This window comes from Quercus lobata, chromosome 12 (assembly GCF_001633185.2).
Source record: "Quercus lobata isolate SW786 chromosome 12, ValleyOak3.0 Primary Assembly, whole genome shotgun sequence".
Lineage (NCBI taxonomy): Eukaryota > Viridiplantae > Streptophyta > Magnoliopsida > Fagales > Fagaceae > Quercus > Quercus lobata.
This window is the reverse complement of record NC_044915.1, coordinates 14,406,127-14,418,213: the sequence shown is the minus strand read 5'-3', so window position 1 is coordinate 14,418,213 and position 12,087 is coordinate 14,406,127. Positions and strand designations below refer to the sequence as shown.

Genomic DNA, 12,087 nt, shown 5'->3' with positions numbered 1-12,087 from the left:
TTACACTTTACCCATATGTGGTTTGCCTCTAATTCTATGTGCCTACCCGTGGTTTCAATTTTGACACTTTACCCACCTGTGATTCTCACCGTGAGTGTGCCGTAACCCACCTCTCCACTTTCTGTTACTCTAACACAGAATAAGTAAAAAACAAACCCCAAAATGGATCAAAACACTCTCACTCAAATCTTGAACATGAAGAACATTCCCAAAAATCTGAAGAACATAATATGTCTTGCGCTTTATCTTTTCCTATTTGTCTCTTCAGTTGGCTCACTAGAGCAAGCCCAGGCGTTGTTCTTTTCTTTATATTTGTATACGGTTACTCTTTTACATTAATATAGTTCTGTCTATTATCTCAAAAATAAAAAAGTGAAACCCAGAATTTTTGAACATAAACCCAAACCAAAAACTAAACCCATAAATCTTGAAGATTAACCAAAAATTAAACCCATAAATTTTGAACATAACCCATAAAATTTTAATAGATTATCGTTTACCTTCACCCCTAAAGCAATTGAAAGTTGAAACCCTCCCAGATCTGGCTTTTCTCTTGCTCTTCTAGCGTTCTTTTCACCCACTACGAAGCCATGGCCGAAGCAATCCTTTATGGCGCTGCACAGAAAATGATCAAAAATTTGGGATCCCAGATTTTCCATGAGATTGGATTACTCTGGGGTGTCCGAGACGAGCTTGAAAAATTGAAGAACACAGTTTCCACAATCCAAGCTGTTCTTCAGGATGCAGCGGAGAAGCAAATTCAAAACCATTAAGCCAGGGACTGGCTCTAAAAGCTCAACGATGTAGTTTATGACGCAGGGTGCCGTTTTTGTTTTGGTATTTTAAAAAGTATCAAAATTGGTGGGTTTTCTAAGATTATTGCTTTGAAAGCAAAATGATGTTGCAGGTGAGAATAATTGTTTTTGTTTGTTCCATTTTTGATGTTGCGGTCAATGTCAACGGAGCCCATACCTTTAAAATGGAGAGATTAATTTTAGATGTGGTGTGGGAAGACAACGAAATTTCCTAAGCTTTTCGTTTGGTTTAACATTATATCCATGGTAACAAAATTCAAAAGGTTTGCACTTTTGTTCATTAACCCATAATTTTGTTGCACAGACCACAGCCTTCCTTCAAGAGGTCTAAAACTAGTTGGCTGTAGGAAAGGGATTGGGTTTCAGATCTGAAACGTAAGCTCCTTCATTGTGCTACTCAAGCACTATCTAGACCATATAGCTCCACCACTCCGGCGAAAGACCTCCTTAATCAAAAGCACCTCCAAGTTTAAAAAGAGTTCACATCTAAGTTTTTTATTTATTTAAAAAAAAAAACCCAGATGACCAAACTAAAATAAAATTAAAATCTGATGTGTCGATTTTAAAGAGTTGTGACATGCTAATCTTATAGCTTAATGATTGTTTGAAGATGTTTCATTAAGTCAATGATAGGTTGATCTAGGTTTTTTTTTTTTTTTTTTTTTTTTTTTTTTTTTTTTTTTTTTTTTTTTTTTTTTTTCTGGGTATGTTCATCATGTTCAAGATTTGTTTGAAGGGAAAGAGAAACAAATACCATTTTTTTTTATCTTCTTTCTCTTGCATTTTTGTGCTATTTTTTGTTTTGGGAGGAGAGAGACATAAAACTTGTACAAAAATACATATTTACCCTTAATTTTAACAGAGGTGGGTTACGGCACACTCACGGTGAGAATCACAGGTGGGTAAAGTGTCAAAATTGAAATCACAGGTAGGCACATAGAATTAGAGGCAAACCACAGGTGGGTAAAGTGTAATTATCCCTTATTTTTTTCTTTTCACCAATAAAGGTATAGAGTTTTGTTAATAACTATAGCAACGTTTTCTTAAAATGTCGCTATAAGCCAAATAAATGCCGCTAAAATAGTACTTTTTGCGACGTTTTAATAAATGCTACTATTTCTCTAGGTTACAGTGACGTTTTTTACAAAATGTCGCAATATACTACTTATAGCGGCGGATTTAAAAACGCCGCCTAAACCCAAATTTCTTGTAGTAGACTGGATGGTGATAAGATGAGTTAAGTTTCAAACAAGTTGGGGAGTCTATTGGAAGAGTTTTGATCAGATTTTGAAAGGCTAAACTTCAAAGGTAACGCAAATCTCCAATCAAATAAATGCATTCGCCTTCATGCTCACAAGCTGAATGCTCTAAAATGTGTGAAAACACAAGAGCTATTTAGACCCCCAAATTAAAGTTATGGCTCGATTGATTTTACTCTAACTTAATAATAAGTGCGGAATAGAGTAAATGCGATTGGATAAACAAACAAGCTACTCTAACCCATAAACAATTTAACACAGCAATAAAATAAGAGGTAAAAGAGTAGGGAGAAGAATGCAAACACAAGATAACACGCCAATGTGTTTAAGGTTTTCTCTCTGAAGTACTCCTCAACTTTTGTGGGTAATGTGGGTATATATATAGTGTGGGTACAGAAAGTGTGTATTAGATAGCATAGTCTGGCAAAACAGAATGTTTCGCAAGTGTCTCGTGGGAAGGCTTACCCGCGAGCTACTCGTGAAACACAACTGTCTCCATCTGTCTTAACTCTTCACATTCCAGTTATGTGCAGGGCACATGCATCATTTCGCGGGATGCTTAGAACTACCCAGAAAACTCTTTTGTCTTCAATTGCTTAAGTCTTCACACTCTCTCTCTATCACACAACCCTTACAATTAAATCCCACAATAAATATAGGGTACAAAAGATTGAGTAAAATTACAATCAAATTTGGCACAGAATAAAAGCCAACAAAACATATAGTTGTAAAATACAACTTTACAATCTCCCCATTTGGCTATTCCATGACAAAACCCTTAAAATAGACTCTAGACTTAAACGTGAGTTTGGGAATAGTGGCAAAACTCACTCACAGAATTATGTAGAAAAGCATCTCAGCTTTATTTATACTCGAAGAAATTAATAGATATTATATTGCAGTACATAAAATGCCATATATATTGGTAGGAAAATTCAAGCGGAGGTAATAAGAGGAAAACCCAAACTACCTTTCACACATACGTAAATTTATTTTGTGTAGAGCTCAAACGTGGATAACTTTGGTGCTGGAATTGCAACTGTTGGTTTCAACTTCTTAGCAACAATACCAAATTTGTCTGATAACTCAAGCTCTATACCCTGTGGCAATTTCCACTCGAACGAATGTATTGAAGAAGTACTAGTCAAGTTTGGTGCAAGCTGTAAGTCGTTTAAATGCCACTGCTGTGCTACTGTAGTTTTATGTTTACTGTTATTGCTATTTAAGTCATCACGTGTTGATCATGTGATATTTGAGTTAGTTATTAGTAGACCGGTTTGTTAAGTTTGTTAATGTGTTAGTGACTCAATGTATATAAGCTAATCAGGTTTTCAATAATAATCAAGTAGAGCATTTATTCATTCTATTTTCTCTCTTCTAAAATTCAATATGGTATCAGAGGGAGTTGGCTCGGTGTATTCCATTGATTCCTAACTCATCCTCCATTGTTGAGTTTTCCTGAAAGCTTTCTTTTCACTCTGTAGTTCTTTTTCTTTCATTGATCCCTCTTGCAAAGTTTCTTTAATTCTTTGCTCATGTTTTTCTCTAATTCTTGAAAGTAAGTTCACTATAAAACCTAGTTCAAGCTTCTCCAATGGCTTTCGCAACTGCCAATACAGATTCTATATCATCTACTTCTCAAACCTCTGTGCTTGCTTGGGAAAAACCATCCAGTTCCTATATTTTGCATAGTAGCGAGAATCCTAGCTTAATTCTGGTTAATTAGCCTCTTACTAAACGGAACTATGCTACTTGGAGCTGATCTATCATTTATGCTCTTGATTCCAAGAACAAGATAGATTTTGTTGATGGCACCATTAAAGCTCCAACAAGTTCTTCAGATCCAATTTTCCTTACTTGGAAGAAATGCAATAGAATGGTTCTCTCTTTGATCAATTCGATGTCCAAGGATCTAATTTCAAGTGTGATTTACTTGAATACTGCGCAAGAAGTTTGGACAAATCTCAAGAATTGATTCTCTCAGAGCAATGGCCCTAGGGTTTTTGAACTTCGAAGAATGGTGAGTACTCTCTCAGGATAATCTCTCTGTGAGTAGTTATTACACAAGGTTCAAGGTAATCTGGGATGAATTGGTGAATTATAAGCCAATTCCTTCATGTTCTTATGGTACTTGTGCTGCGACTCAAATAATGCTCCCAAGTGCAGGATTGTTGCAAAGTAATAACTCGGAAAGTCCGAGGTCGAATCCACAGGGAAAAGGGAATTGATTAGCAAACCACAAGAGAATAAAACTAAAATAATAAATTTTAACTAAAGAGATTTTTGGTAGTTTAGTAAAGGTAATATAAATTGAGAGAAAATAGCAATATATTAAGGCACTAAGGTTTAGGGATCCACACACAACACATCTATTGGTAGTCTAAGCAATATTTATTTTATAACTCAACTAAAATTCATACGAAGGATGATTTTAGTTGGATGATTTAACAATAAAAACTAGAGAATTAATTGTCTAAGGTAGTTTCATGCAATTGATTGATTTTTGGCAAAACAAAACTAGTGAATTAGTTCGTAGGGAATACTAAGCATTTAACGTGCCTGGAGTCTACGATAAATCAAAGGATTATACAGAACTAAACACTTTTCTAGATGAGTAAAACAATCAAAAACATAAAAATATAAGATTTAAAACCAATAAATAATTGTTAAGAACATACCAATAAACGGTTGGGTTTCACCCCTTGCCTTAGCAAGGCTTCTAACAAGCCATAACACAAATAAAACTCTAAAAATTGTAAAAAAAAAAAAAAAAAAAAAAAAAAAAAAAAAAAAAAAAAAAAAAAACTTAGAAAAAACCTAAATTATGTTCTACAACAGCTCCTCCCTGAATTTTGCCCTAAAAAGCCTTTAAATAGGTCAAGGAATCCTATTATAAGTTGAATTCCTGTTTGGAGGAAATCCCAAGCTTCACTTAACCGACATTTTTGGCCCATTTAACTTCAAAATTCGGACTTTTCATAAACTACAAAGTTGTATGCCTTTAAGTTATCTTTCCATCCCAACTTGAATCATCTCTATTGGACATCAGAGCCGAAGGTTATGCTCCAAATACTAACTGGTGCACAGGGTGGAATCCTAATCCGAATTGGACTTGGATTTAATTGGGTTGGCCTTCTTAAACTTCATCATGGCCTTTGTAAAATTAAAGTCTATTATCTTTCTTCTTTGCACAAATCCACTTATTTATTTCATTATCCTACAAAAGCAAAAATTCATGCATTAAAATTCAATTAAGCACAAAATTGATTATTCAACATTATTCCAAAACCAATTATAAAATGCATGAATTAACTCAAAGTAAGTATGATAATGCTTTCTAATAATGATATAAATGTGCAAAATTAAGCTATTATCAATTTGCACATATGGTTCAATGGTTGCTCAAGTTGAGTATCAAGAAGAGGAGTGTACTATGAACTTCCTGATGGGGCTTAATGAATCTTTTGCAACTATTAGAGGACAAATCCTATTGATGAAGCCCTTGCCTTCACTAAATCAAGTCTTCTCTCTCATCACTTAAGAAGAGAAGCAAAGAAGAGTTGGTTCTAATGCCATGGCAGTTGAATCTACTGCTTTCTTCTCTAGAGGTTCTAATACCTCATCTAACAAGGGTAACTATACCAACAAGTCTACTGGTAAAAGGGAAAGGCCAGTTTGTTCACATTGTGGAATACTTGGGCATGTGGTGGAGAAATGCTATGAGATTCATGGTTACGCTCTTGGGTATAAAAACAAAGGAAACGGCCACTCAGCCAATCAGGTTTCACTGGGTTCCAATCTGGATAATGCAGATAGTATGGAGGAGTTGACTACAATGGCTCTTACTTCTTCTCAGTGTCACTAACTCATGTCCATATTGCAGGCCCATACCTTAAGATCACAAGGCAATCAAGATTCTTCTCTTGGAACTCACCAAGCTGCCACACTCATCAATCAAACTGCTCCTATCACCAAACCCTTGCCATCTAGTATTTTTCACATTGTAAGCACTTTACCTATATCTAATATTGACAGTTTAGATGAACCTAAATGCCTAGACTCTATTACTTCCATGCCTCTTTGCTTGCATTCCTCCACCAACTTAGATCACTCAATTTTTTCTTCTAATCTTGTCATTCCACCTACCCTTTTACCTAATGAATGGATTATTGATAGTGGTGCTACTGACCACATGGTTCATTCCATTTCATATCTTACCAAAATCACTTCTATATCTCACATCTCTGTAAAACTTCCTAATGGTGAATCTGTCTTAGTCACTCATGTTGGCCAAGTGCAGTTATCATGTGATTTGATTCTTGACAATGTGTTGTGTGTTCCTTCCTTTTCATTCAATCTTATCTCTATTGGGAAGTTAACACATTATCTGGGCTGTTGTTGCATTTTTCTATCTCAATTCTGTTTTATATAGGACTTACTCCAGTGGAAGACGATTGGTTTGGGTAGAAAGCATGTGGCCTGTACATTCTACAGCAAACCAACTCTACAAAACTTTCTGTCCCAATTCAATTTTCCAATTTCATGCTCACTGTCCTCTCACATCCTGGTGTTTACTTTCCTTCCTCTGTTGCTGCTGATTGTAGTCTTGTCTCATGTAATAACTCCACTATTTCAAACTCTATTTTATGGCATAATAGAATGGGTCATCCTTCTTCATCTAGGTTGCACTTGATTAGCTCAATAATTCCTGATGTAACATTTTGTGATAAAGAGTTTCCTGTTTGCACTATTTGTCCTTTCTCCCAATAAAAAAGGCTTCCTTTTCCTAATGAGAATAACATTTGTTCTTCCATCTTTGATCTTGTTCATTGTGATATCTGGGGACCTTTTTCTGTTCCTTCTATCTATTAATGGTTTTAAATACATTCTAACCATTGTTGGTGTTTATAGTAGATGTACTCGGGTATATTTGCTGAAATTCAAATATGATGCTAAAACTGTTATTCAGCCTTTCTTTTCCTTTGTTGAGACTCAATTTCATATCAAAATTAAATCCTTGAGATCAGATAATGGTCCTGAATTTCGTATGCCTCAATTTTTCTCTTCCAAGGGTACCTTACATCAATTGAGTTATGTAGATACACCTTAACAGAACTTAGTTGTTGAAAAGAAACACCAACATATACTAAGTGTTGCTCAAGCCCTTAGGTTTCAAACTAATCTGCCTCTGAAGTTCTGGGTAGATTGCATCCATATAGAAGTCTATCTTATTAATAGATTTTGTTGAATAATAAAACTCCCTATGAAATCCTTTTGGTTAATATTCCTTCTTACTCTCACCTTAAGGTCCTAGGTTGTCTGTGTTTTGCATCTACTCTCTCTAGGAATAGATCTAAATTTCATCCTAGAGCCTCTCCTTATGTCTTTCTTGGTTATCCATATGGTGTCAAGGGATATAAATTGTTCAATCTTGAAACCAAGTCCATTTTCTTGTCTAGAGATGTTGTCTTCCGTGAGCATATTTTTCCCTTTCATTCCATGGATTTTCATCTTAACAATGCTTCTAATTCTTTTCCACTTTTTGCTGGTTCCTTATTTCCACCTCCCACTTTTAATATTGATGATTCACCATTGGAAGTTTTTGAACCAGTGATTAACACCCATACCATTCTCCACATACTATACCTGACCAACATGTCAATCCTGATCCTAATCCAATCACACTTGACCCTGTCCCTAACCAACCTGTCCCTAAGCCTCTTTATCCTGCTACCAGCACCTAGACGTTCCTCCAGACCTCATAAAGCACTTACTTACCTTCAGGATTTCCACTGTCAGCTTGCCTTAGCCAACCCCCTACCCTTACCTACTACTCCTTTCCCTATTGAATATGTCCTTTCCTATGATAAGCTATCTACCTCTTATAGAGCTTTCATTATTGCTCTTTTTGTTTGTGCTGAGCCCAAGTCCTAGGTTGAGGCTGCAAGAGATCCTAGGTGGCAGGCAACAATGTTTGATGAGATACATGCACTTGAAATCAACAATACTTAGTAGCTTACAACTTTGCCAGCTGGTATGGTTCCTATAGGTTGCAAATGGGTGTATAAAGTCAAGCATAGAGTTGATGGGAGTGTTGAGAGATTCAAGGCTAGACTGGTGGCAAAAGGGTACACTCAATAGGAGGGTTTGGACTACTATGAAACTTTTAGTCCAGTTGTGAAGTTTGTCACTGCTAGGACTCTACTAGTTGTTGCAGCTGCTCTTGATTGGCATTTGGTTCAGTTGGTTGTTAATAACGCTTTTCTACATGGAGACCTTGATGAGGAAGTATATATGCTACCTCCACCTAGTTTTGGTAGCAAGGGGGAGCCTGATTTAGTTTGCAAACTCACCAAGTCCTTGTATGGACTGAAGCAGGCTAGCAAACAATGGTTTTCGAAGCTCTCAACCATAATCATCAACTATGGATTCACTCAGTCCAAATTTGACTACTCCATGTTTACAAAAGTTCATAATGATGTAATCATTGTTATCTTAGTGTATGTTGATGATATTTTGGTGGCTAGCAACAACCTTGAAGCTGTTTCAAAGTTCAAGCAATTTCTTTATGATCAATTTAGGCTAAAGGATCTTGGTCCTTTGAAATACTTTATGGGATTAGAGGTGGCTCGATCCTCCATAGGCATAAGTGTTTGCCAAAGAAAGTATGTTCTAGAGCTTCTAGCAGAGACTGGACAGTTAGCAGCCAAGCCAATTAAATCTCCTATGGAGCAACACACCAAGCTGTCAAACTATCATGGAGAATTGTTAACAGATCCTTCTCAGTATAGGAGACATTGGGAAGATGTTATATTTGACATTGACCAGACCAAATATTGCTTATAGTGTGCATCAACTTAGTCAGTTCCTTGCATAACCTAGACAGCCACACCTCCAAGCAGCTAACAGGATTCTTAAGTATCTAAAAGGGACACCTGGACAAGGTCTCTTATTCTCAGCAACCTCAGATTTGCACTTGAAAGGTTACTGTGATGCGGATTGGGCCAACTGTCCTGATACAAGGAGATCTATCACTGGATTTTGTGTATTTTTGGGTAAGTCCTTAATTTCCTGAAAGTCCAAAAAGTAGCACACTGTGTCCAGGTCTTCTGCTGAATCAGAGTACAGGTCTATGGCTACTGTTGTCAGTGAGTTTGTATGGCTAAAAGGCTTGCTTAAAGACTTGTCAATCAGTCATGATCAACTTGCTCTACTATATTGTGATAGTAAAGCTGCAATCCACATTGCAACTAACCCCGTCTATCACGAGAGGACTAAGCATATAGAGCTGGACTATCATTTTGTGAGGGAGAAGATACAAGATGGTCTAGTCAAAACCTTCCATGTCTCAACTAAGCATCAATTGGCTGACTTGCTTACAAAGCCTCTAGGGCATTAACAGTTTAGCTACTTACTCGGCAAGATGGGCATGAGTAACATATATGCTCCATCTTGAGGGGGAGTATTGAAGAAGTACCAGTCAAGTTTGGTGCAAGCTGTAAATCGTTTAAATGCCACTGTTTTGCTACTGTAGTTTTATTGCTGATCATGTGATATTTGAGTTAGTTATTAGTAGACTGGTTTGTTAAGTTTGTTAATGTGTTAGTGACTTAATGTATATAAGCTAATCAGGTTTTCAATAATAATCAAGCAGAGCATTTATTCATTTTGTTTTCTCTCTTCTAAAATTCAATAGAATGCAAGAACGAAGCTATGGTGTATGTTAGAGTCCTCTCTGCTAGTGGAATCCCTGCACATATTCTTCTCCCAGATCCAAATGGAATATACTTAAAATCGTTGCCAGAAAAATCAAATTTGCTAGGATTATTTAGGAACCTCTCTGGTTGAAATTCCAAGGGATTCTCCCAAATCTTTGGGTCCTTATGTATAGCCCAAACATTTAATAAAATCCTAGTACCTTTTGGTACATAGTACCCACCAATAGTGCTAGATTGGCTTGGACAACGAGGTACTAAGAAGGGAAGCGCAGGGTGCAAGCGGCATGTCTCCTTAATGACAACATCTAAATAGTGTAATTTGGGCAAATGGGATTCTTCTACTAAGCTGTCTGATCCCACAATTTCTGTTAATTCTTCATTGACTTTTCTCATTGCTTCTAAATGCTGCATTAGCTCTGCCATCACCCATTCCACCATGGTTGCTGTGGTCTCGGATCCACCCACCATTATGTCCTGTTAAAAACTTACGTTGTAAATTTCAAATCTTATCAATATTAGTAAAAAGAATAGAGAGAAAATAGATAAAATCAACACCAAGTTTTAAGTGGTTCAGCAATGAAAATCTTCGCAATTAGAAAATAAAGGATTTACAACAAATTTATAGTGCATCCAGTAAAACCCTAATCCCCCTCTCCCATTTTGGCTTCACCCACAAGACCTCTAGAATATGGACCAATGTTATTTCTAATTCAGAATATGAACCGTTCATACCTTCTAACAACTTAAGGTATTCAATGGATGGCGCAAGCAGAATATTAAGCAACGTTTCAGTGCCTGAGAAATGTTATACTAGAAGTTCAAGTAATATCAAAATTTATCATGTGCCATGCATTATAAACTATGAACTTAACTCAAAATAAACAAAATGAAAAGGAATTACCAAGAATGTGACATTAACTATGGAGGTTGGATTTATCAAAACAGTTTGAGCTTAGTCTAACAAGGTTTTACTTTAGATTGTCTAGGTCTAGGTTGACTCTTCCTTGTTGGCTTTGAATTAATTTAGTACAAACTAGAGAGTAGAAAATTGGGAAAACCAAAAGCAAGGCCTTGACTTGGGTCATGCTAATTGATGTTGCAGTGTCATTTTTTTCCTTTAGCTCCAACAGAAATTGCAAGAAGTCCTTTTGTTCAAACTTTCCTGTCCCATCTTCTTTGCCTTCGTTGGAATTCATCCGCTTTTCAATTGCAGTATCAAGAATGTTCTCAGACCATTGAAAAATTTCTTTGACTGCCTCTCAGTCCCTTATAAATCAAACCTTGCATGCACTGGGAAAAGGTCTGAAGCATTTGGTTTTCCAAATAGCACCATTTGTTCAGCTATCAATTTTTTAAACTTAGCCCCTTCCTCTCCTTGTAGCGTGCCACCCCACAACATGTTCAACATCGTATTTATCACTGTCACAAATGTCAATTACCCAAAATCTATCGGCGCGCCAATCTTGTCATACACATTTCTAATCGAATTCTTAACTTCTTCTCTTTGTAGGGTGTAAGAGCTCTCAAGATTTGCATTACTTGGCATCTCTCGCACAAATATCTTGTGCAGCTTCCTCCAATTAGGACCATATGATGAAAATGCAATATCAGCTCCTCCAAAAGTGGCAGCCAGTGCAGCTATGGGAGGGTCACGGTTACAAAATATTGTGTCTTGGTCACGAACCACTTCTTTCACTAGTGATGGTGAATTTACCACTACACATAATTTTTGTCCAAGCCAAACCTTGTAAATTGGTCCATAGACCCCTGCCAATTCCTCAAATTTCCTATGATGTTCGGTGCCCAGAAATGGAAGGTACCCAATAATTGGCAAGCCACGGGGACCTGGTGGCAATGGAGGTATTACCTTGTGGAAGACTTGTGTAAACCTACTAAAGTAGGGAAAAATGTGGTTCATATTCATCAGATTAGGGTGGATCCTAGCTGGATGGACTCCATTATGCTGTTCCTTTAGGAAGATATCTTGCCCGAGAGTAAATCCGAGGCCAACAAGATGCGAAGAAAGGCTCCTCGGTTCTGGCTTTCCGATGACCAAAAATTGTACAAACGCTCTTTTTCTGGATCATACTTACAATGTATACACTCAGAAGCATCAGAGCTACTCCTAGAGGAGCTACATTAAGGGATTTGTGGAAGCTACACCAAAGGTAGGTCCTTGTCTCACAGAGCCCTCACTCAGGGGTATTGATGGCCAAATATGCAAAAGGAAGCGCAGGAGTATGTGAAGAAGTCTGACCAATGCCAAAGATTTGCCCCAAACATTCACTAACTAGG

At 36.9% G+C, this 12,087-nt stretch overlaps 1 pseudogene across 1 annotated transcript; it reads right to left on the bottom strand.

Moving 5' to 3' along the window:
• Positions 1 to 3,063: 3,063 nt before the first annotated feature.
• LOC115970263 lies at positions 3,064 to 11,710 on the bottom strand (annotated as a pseudogene). The gene is made up of 3 exons (XR_004087122.1): positions 10,851 to 11,710; positions 9,774 to 10,266; positions 3,064 to 3,200 (listed from the first exon to the last, which is right to left on the bottom strand). The product of XR_004087122.1 is annotated as a 7-ethoxycoumarin O-deethylase-like (transcript).
• Between the last annotated feature and the right edge of the window lie 377 nt (positions 11,711 to 12,087).